This window comes from Aegilops tauschii, chromosome 5 (genome assembly GCF_002575655.3).
Source record: "Aegilops tauschii subsp. strangulata cultivar AL8/78 chromosome 5, Aet v6.0, whole genome shotgun sequence".
Classification (NCBI taxonomy): Eukaryota; Viridiplantae; Streptophyta; class Magnoliopsida; order Poales; family Poaceae; genus Aegilops; species Aegilops tauschii.
In genome coordinates, this window is record NC_053039.3 from 399,847,574 (window position 1) to 399,855,613 (window position 8,040).

Here is an 8,040-nt window from a genome sequence, read left to right on the forward strand (position 1 = left end):
AAACCTACGAAAGATTAAAAGTGCCATTCATCAAGTATGTACAGCCACAAAAAATCCTGGAACAGATACAGAAATTTGGCAAATCAGCAAAAATGACTTTCATAAAAAGGGTACGGAACACACAGATTCACCACATTTGCTAGCTATGTTGTCCTATACTACGGTATGAAATTGCTAGCCCGCCCGCAGACAAACACTAGCTAGTGGACATAGGGAAAAGAAAGATGATCACAACACATCAACAAAAACGCCAGTCTAGAGAATGTGTTCTCTTCAAGTTAACTTAAAAGCACTAGATGAAAAAGAGTTAGAAAAGCACTCTTGCAGAAGATATTGCCCAGATTCCTTAAAAAACAGACACCAATCCATGAAAAAAAATACAAAAACCCACTAACTAGTGCCTCCTTGCCAACTAGCAGATGTAGGATTAACTCTGCTTGACCAAAAAAAGCAGGAAATCAGTGAGACCACAAGCAACAGGAATATCCCCCTCGGTGCTGCTGCTACTTCAACAAAGCACCTCACATTTTTGCTCCCGGATGCCATCAACTAATCATCAGCCTACACATCCACAAACTCAAGACTAGGCATGTTATTGCATACGAATGGCTTGGAACTAACACCCGGGGCCATAGCACAGTGGGCTGACCGGTGACCGCAAATTTGAGTATCTCATGAGGAACTCATGAATCAGAACACTAATCCTGACCTACTTCTCTTTTGTATTTTCTTTCTTTTTATTTATTTTCTTCTCTGTTTTAAATCATTTTAAATTATCTAGGCATTTTATAAAAATGTGTTTATCACACCATATTTACTTATGCAAAATATGGCACCTCCCGAACATTTTTGTTTTAAATTTTGAATTTTTTATTGTTGACATTAATTTGAATTTGAATTTTGAAAGGGTTTGACCTAACGGTAGATTAGCAACAGTAACCGTGGTGACGTGGCACCATTAGCGTGGGATTACTGTAGCATGATTATCCGGGCGTTACATTGTCTCTCTTCGACAAAACAATACAAAGTTGCAATTGAGTTGAAGACTTGCAGTTGCAGTCAGGACAAGACACTTGCAATTGCATGCTAGTTCCAAGCAAGCAACTGTCCTCCCGATGAAACATCATAGGGTTGTAGTTGGCGGGCACTTGGAGTTGTGTGCCTAGTGATAGACATGCAACTACCACATCTTCTGATAAAACACCAAAGAGTTGCAATCGTGTTGAAGATGTGAAGCTGTACCTAGGGGTGATCCTTGCTAGCTACTCCACCCCAACAAAAACACCACTGAGTTACGATCATGTTGAAGACATGTAGCTGCAGTCGGGGCCGATTGTGCAACCAGATGGCAACATTTCCAATTTTCAAAAATGAAAAATAAAAAAGGTAGCAAGAAAAAGGTTTGAAAAGAGCAATAAAAAGAAAGAAAGAAACACCTCATCGACGGGGCAAATTGCATGAAAAACAAAAGAAAATTGAATATCCCACTAGATGTCGACTTTCATGTGGATGGGAAAAAGAAAGTACAAAAACTATAAAATAAAATAAAGTTAAATAAAAAATACCCCATATATGCGTGTTTCGATCTCATCGCCACACAAGTCTCGTCACAGTTGCGGACACGTTTTACCCCTTGAGTTGCACGTAGTTTTGGATGCATGCAATTGCATACGTGTTGCACCCTCGTAGTTGAATGGATTCCGATAATTCTAGTTGTACGTAAGGGGAACAAGAGTTTTTGTGACAAATAAAAAAAAGGCAACAATTTTTCTGTCAACCTGACTTAGGAAAAATAGGGCATATCAACATTACGAAAATATATTCCTGGGTAATACATGAATGAAACAAAAAAAATTACAAAAAAGAACAAGCAACATACAAATAAACAAAAAATCCATGTACAAAAAAAAGGCAACATACAAATAAAAAAAATCCATGTACAAAAGACATCAACAAGCAGTGTAAAATCCTTCATGCATGCAAAAAAAGTCTGTTCTACAAAATTTAGATGTTCCGTATTGCCAAAAGATAAAAAGAAATTACAAGTAAACCATTTTAACAAATAAATTGATGATTATATACACTAAAATAGAAAATGGAAACAAAAAATAAAAAAGAAAGTACGGGTATATAGGAGAGTGGGCTGCCCTAGCAAGTTTCCTGCTTGTTGTAGACAAAAGCAAAAGAACGGAAAAGGCCATCCAGCGGTTGGCCAGCCGCGCGTAGCCTTTCGCGGCAAAAAAAAAAGGAAGTGGGCTGGTCACGTCTTAACAGGCCGAATTGATACAAGACACTATATTACGTGAATCTTGAAGCGACAAAACATCGAACGGCCAGACTGTTGACTGAGACTTCGCGAAGTCTCAATCGACTGATTTTTAGCATCTCCGTTGGTTAAATATTTCAGTGTTGTAGTCAAAGAAGACATGAAACTTTTAACAGTTTTATTTCCTGATGGACGCGAAGGGTGTACTTTTACTCTGAAGGTTGGTTTCAAATCTTCTACAATTCTTGGCATAGTGATATTTGTGTTCCCATTGGGACGATTGACATTTCTTAGTATTGTTCTTCAGGATCAGTAAATAGCGGGGCAACAGGGGTGGCTGTGGGACTGGAGCAGTGGAACGTGGCAACCCTGGTTGTGATTGAGAGGGGCAATTGTTCGATTAATATTCAATACGACTACCATACCTGTGTGGCACTCTCTAGGGATTTAATGGTGCGATTTTTCTCCAAGCAGGAAGAAACTACGGAGGAACTCAATGAGTGGAGAAGTGCATTAGAGAGTGCTTTAGCGCAGGCACCAAGTGTAGCGAGTACAGCGGGGCAAAATCCAATATTCAACACTGATGCAACAGAACCTTCTGAAGCTTCAACTGAACATTGTAAGCTATGTTAACTTTCACCAAACCTGCACAAGCTGGGCTAACCTCTAAGCTTTTGTGGTATTTTGAGCTAACGGTTTTTATATAAAAATAGACAAGTCACATTGTGGTTGTATTCATGAAATTCTTCATGTACATTTTTTCAGACTTCATTCTTATTGTTTGATAACACCTGTTTTCGTTTCATTTCAAATATCTGGTAAAGTATGGCAAAGTATGCTCTAGACTTCCAGTTTGGTGTTCAACTTCATAGTTCACTACTTAAAAAAACTTAATTATTCGCTTCCTAAACGTGTTAATGGTTGAGAAATTCTAGGCACTGAAATAATGAAGTTTGTAGGATAAATTCCAGTTTGGATGTCATGTCTCTAGTCCTACACTAACACATCTTATACAAGTGCACTTAGGGACAGAGCTCGCTTAATGGCACTGGGTTGAACTTACCCAATAAAAGTTAGAAAAGCCTTCATTGGTTAGTAGTAACTACTCCCTCTGTCTCAAAATGTAAGACGTTTTTTGGCACCACATTTTGAGACAGGGAGTACTATTTATTTGTAGATGATGACCCCACTTTAATAGACACAACATAGAGATGATAACCCTGTAGGGATTTATTTTCTTGCTTTGTTCATTTTCCTGGGTATAATTTGGATGTTGGTCTTCAGTTCTTATGGCAGGAGAATGACAGACAGTATGGTTGAAATGGCAAGGTCTGCACAGAGGTTTCTTACTGTGTATTATGATCATGGGTCCAATGTTGGTAGAACCAGGGGTCCTACCGGACCTGCTCCGGAGGTTGTAGGGGAAGGATGGAGTGGGACGGGGTGTTGATCGGGCGCGCCGGCGGCTGGGCGCCGTCGCGTCGGAGGGAGATGGCGGCGGCTAGGGTTCCGGCTCCTCTGGGAGCCGGGCAATAGGGATAATAATATTCTTATTGCTTAATTCCAAAAAGAGTCTTACAGCCTATATTTATAACCTAGATAACTTGCATACGAATTAACCTAAGATAACTTGTGGGCCAAGCCCCTAACTACTGCCAGGTGGGCCTCCTCCGGTTATAAGCTAAACCGGTCATAACACTTCTCCCCGCCTGCACAAACAGCTCGTCCTCGAGCTGTAAGGTGGGGAAGCGCTTGCTGAAATCCTCGAGGTGATCAACCAGCGTCAAACACCTTCTCGACAGCTGGGGCAGCCGGGTCGGCGGCGACGGCATCCTCCGGAATGTAGTCTGCAACCTACAGGTAGAAGAGTCGCGGGCAGGCGTGGCCGGGCGTGTAGGGCTCGTCGCAGTTGAAGCACAACCCTTGGCGGCGACGCTCGAGTAGCTCGGCTGAGGTGAGCCGGCGGAACGGGCACGCCGCGGTCGCGGCAAGGGGTGCCGCGGAAGCCTGCGCAGGGTGACCCTGCGCGGAATCCAGCGAGGGTAGCGACCCAGCGGCCCGGGACGGTGATTCCTGCTGGATGGCCACCGCGCGGCGCTCGAACGCGCGGGCGTAGTACATGGCCGTCTGGAGATCCTGGGGTCCCCTAAGCTCCACGTCCACGCGGATGTGATCCGGAAGTCCACCGACGAAGAGGTCGGCCCGCTGCTGCGCCGTCACGCCCGACGCATGGCACGCCAGGGCCTGGAAACGGTCGGTGAAGTCCTGCACCGTGGAGGTGAAGGGAAGGCGGCCGAGCTCCGCCAGTCGGCTCCCGCGCACCGGAGGCCCAAAGCGAAGGAGGCAGAGCTCGCGGAAGCGCTCCCAAGGGGGCATGACGCCCTCGTCCTGCTCGAGGGCGTAATACCAGGTCTGTGCTGCGCCGCGGAGGTGGTACGAGGCGAGCCAGGTACGCTCCGATGCGAGGGTGCGCAGCCCGCGAAAGAACTGGTCGCACTGGTTGAGCCAGTTGAGGGGGTCCTCCATGCTGTCATAGGTGGTGAAGTCGATCTTGGCGAACCACGGCGGTGTCTGGGTCGGAGCGTCGTGTCGAGCTGGCTCAGAGGTGCGGAGCAGCGAGGCGGGTGGCGCTTGGTCGCAGTACTCCGGGTAGGGACCGGCGGAACCGGATGGCCCACTGAACTGCGGGAACGGAGTCGGCTGTTCGGGGGCCGTGGTGTAGACCGGCGATGGCGAAGACCCAGCCGCCCACGCTGGAAGTGGCGACGGGGAGGGCGGGAACCGGACCTGATGGATCGGGAGGCCGGTCGGCGAGGGTGCCCCCGAGCTGGGCAGGGGCGGCGCCGGTGGTTGCAGCGGCAGCAGCGGGGGCTGGACGGGGGCAGCGGCTGCCGGGGACGGCAACAGCTGCAGGTGCCAGAGGGGCGCCGTCGATGGTGGTAGCGGCAGATGCCACAGGCCCGCGGCGGCTGGTGGTGGCCCGCTGGAGTTCCCCGTCTGGAACGGCAACAGTGGGGGCCCGCCGCCTGCGGGTGCGCCCGGGAACAGCCACGGCGCAGGGTGGCCGTAGGTGGCGATCGGCGCAGCCGGCGGAAGGCCGTACGCTCCTGCCATGTACTGGTGGTACTGATTCATGTGGAGCCCTTGGGCGGCCGTCACGAGCTGCTGCAGCGTGCTGGTCATCTGTTCCGGCGTGAAGACGGCGGCTGGTGGCGGCGCGGAAGTGATGGGGGCCGGCGGTGGTGAGGAGCCCGCGGCGGTGACCGGGCCCGGCAGTGTGGGGGCCCCGGCGGTGGTCATCGGGGTGGACGTCATCGGGGCGGTGGTCATCGGCGCGGAAGTGACGACGGGCAGCGGCGGTGATGGTGTTGAAGAAGACATGATCAAACCGAAGCCTCTGGATACCAAATTGGTAGGACCAGGGGTCCTACCGGACCTGCTCCGGAGGTTGTAGGGGAAGGATGGAGTGGGACGGGGTGTTGATCGGGCGCGCCGGCGGCTGGGCGCCGTCGCGTCGGAGGGAGATGGCGGCGGCGGCTAGGGTTCCGGCTCCTCTGGGAGCCGGACAATAGGGATAATAATATTCTTATTGCTTAATTCCAAAAAGAGTCTTACAGCCTATATTTATAACCTAGATAACTTGCATAAGAATTAGCCTAAGATAACTTGTGGGTCAAGCCCCTAACTACTGCCCGGTGGGCCTCCTCCGGTTATAAGCTAAACCGGTCATAACAAATGTGGTGGGGAATGACATGGACGATGTCGTGATGTATCCCGCTGCCGAGCTGCCTCCTGTCATCAGTCCTCAAAAGCCAAGGAATCATGTGCACTCAAGTCCTGAAGAGAAGCCAGAAAGCCAGATTGATGAGGCAGAAAGTCAGGTTGATGATTCTGATAGTAATGAGAAGGTTGGCAGTGAGAAAGATTCAGATGATCCGGATTATGATGCCATAGTTGACAGTGACTATGGTCTTGAAGATGGAGATATTTGTGATGATGACTTTGACGATTTTGCTGATAAGAAGGGGAAGACAAAGTTAGCTGAAGAAGAACAATCTGATGAAGAAGAGCTCAAGTACCCAGAATCAGATGATGATGGACAGATCAAGTTTAATTTCAAAATTTTCAGAGAATAGGATATGATTAGTCCAGTGTTCACTGTTGGACAAAATTTTCCCAATGTTGATGTGTTGAGGACTTCTATCAAGGAGTATTCTTGCAAGGAGAGAGTAAACATTAGCATGCCAAAGAATGACAGAAAGAGGATATTTGCAGTATGCAGTATGTGCTGATGGTTGCCCATTTAATATGTGGGTATCTTATGACAATACAAGCAAGGTTATCATGATTAAGAAGTTTAACGGAGAGCACACCTGTAGGAAGGCGTGGGATGTGAAGGCCTTTATCTACAAGTTCCTTTCTCAAAAGTATATAGAGGCATTCAGAGCTGATGATCGGATGAGTTTGAGAAAAAATTCTACAATTGTGCAAAAAGACTAGCTTGAGAGAGCTAGGAGACATGCCATGAAGATTATTTATGGAGATGAAGATTTGAGTACACGCTTCTTTGGTATTTTACGTCAATGAGCTCAGAAGGTCAAATCTTGGGTCTGCCTTCTACCTGTCACTTGATGACAAACAAAGGTTCAGTCACTGGTATTTCTCCTTTGATGCATGTAAAAGGGGATTTTTTTACAGCATGTAGAGCAGTAATCTTCCTGGATGGGTGTCATATCAAGACCAAGTATGGTTGTGTTCTCCTAGCTGCTATTGGAATTGATCCCAATGACTGCATTTACCCATTGGCGATGGCAGTAGGGGAGGTTGAAGATACTTGCGCTTGGAGGTGGTTTCTCACTGCACTAGTGCAAGATTTGGGGATTGTAAGCGGACAGCTCCCTGGATTATCATGCCTGACAAACATAAAGTACATATCAAGACCAAGTATGGTGGTGTTCTCCTAGCTGCTATTGGAATCGATCCCAGCGACTGCATTTACCCATTGGTGATGGCAGTAGAGGAGGTTGAACATACTTGCACTTGGAGGTAGTTTTTCACTGCATTAGTGCAAGATTTGGGGATTGTAAACACTGCTCCCTGGACTATCATGCCTGACAAACAGAAAGTAACTATAGTTCTTTACTTCCAGTGTCATTGTGATCTGTTGGTCAATGGTTGGTTACTAATTCAATTACATGAACAGGTATATCCTAGAGGCCAGAGAATTGCCTATCATTAGCATGATACCATGAGAGTCTTTGCTGGATACTCTCATCTCCAAGGCTACCAGGTGTGTAGAAACTGAAGTGTGGAAGGTTGCGGAGGATGCTTCCAGTGCTAGAGTTCCTACAAGTACCGTCTCCAAAACTGAATGCACACACGGGAATGTTAAGCATGACCAGTTCCTTGATCTCTCGCTACAAGTTTGATCAAGGGAGCCTCCAGCCAAGAGTATTTCATCACCACCAGCAAAGAGGACCTATCAGTCTGTACGAGAAAGGAACAGAAATTGCAGATATGGAAACATTACAATCCAAGTGTCTCCTGCAATAGTGGAGAGTAGCAAAGAAAAAGTCCAAACAGTTGCTGAATGCAATGATTCCAAGATTCCGGGTTCAGAATTGGGACAGGTTGTCAGTGAGGAAGTGCCTGAGCCCTCTGAGTGCAATGAGTCATGTGCTTCTGTTCCCAACCAAGACCCGAAGGCCGCTTCATATGTGGAGGGTGACATCTCCTGATTGGATTATGTTGCTGATGCAGATAAAACAGTCTGA